The 673-nt window shown below is 49.6% G+C and overlaps 1 non-coding gene across 1 annotated transcript; it reads right to left on the bottom strand.

Annotated features, from left to right (window-relative positions):
- Positions 1 to 214: 214 nt before the first annotated feature.
- LOC123179527 (5S ribosomal RNA) lies at positions 215 to 333 on the bottom strand. The gene has a single exon (XR_006490430.1). It is a non-coding gene; the product is annotated as a 5S ribosomal RNA (ribosomal RNA).
- Between the last annotated feature and the right edge of the window lie 340 nt (positions 334 to 673).

Below are 673 nucleotides of genomic sequence, written 5' to 3' on the forward strand. Positions count from 1 at the left end.
TCAACTACGGAGACGAGTTTTACCACGGTTCAACTGCACCAGTGCCTATTTACCATGGTTTCGACCCCTTTCAGAACACGCTTGCCGCCGCTAGACGCGTGAATAATGAGCAGCGAGCTAAAACTTACCGTAAACGTGCAAAATAATAAAACGTGCTAAACATACGTCGCGCTCGTGCGTTTTGTTTTGCACGCGGTGCAAAAAAATTAAAAAGGGAATGCAACACGAGGACTTCCCAGGAGGTCACCCATCCTAGTACTACTCTCGCCCAAGCACGCTTAACTTCGGAGTTCTGATGGGATCCGGTGCTTTAGTGCTGGTATGATCACATCCGACGTGTTACCCCCGTCTTCGTCCCTTATGCTTGCCCCTCCCAGCTCCACTACACACACGATTGCACATTTCTTTGGCCGCTCCCGCTCAACTACGGAGACGAGTTTTACCACGGTTCAACTGCACCAGTGCCTATTTGCCATGGTTTCGCCCCTTTCAGAACACGCTTGCCGCCGCTAGACGCGTGAATAATGAGCAGCGAGCTAAAACTTACCGTAAACGTGCAAAATAATAAAACGTGCTAAACATACGTCGCGCTCGTGCGTTTTGTTTTGCACGCGGTGCAAAAAAATTAAAAAGGGAATGCAACACGAGGACTTCCCAGGAGGTCACCCATCCT

This window comes from Triticum aestivum, unplaced genomic scaffold (assembly GCF_018294505.1).
Source record: "Triticum aestivum cultivar Chinese Spring unplaced genomic scaffold, IWGSC CS RefSeq v2.1 scaffold79147, whole genome shotgun sequence".
Classification (NCBI taxonomy): Eukaryota; Viridiplantae; Streptophyta; class Magnoliopsida; order Poales; family Poaceae; genus Triticum; species Triticum aestivum.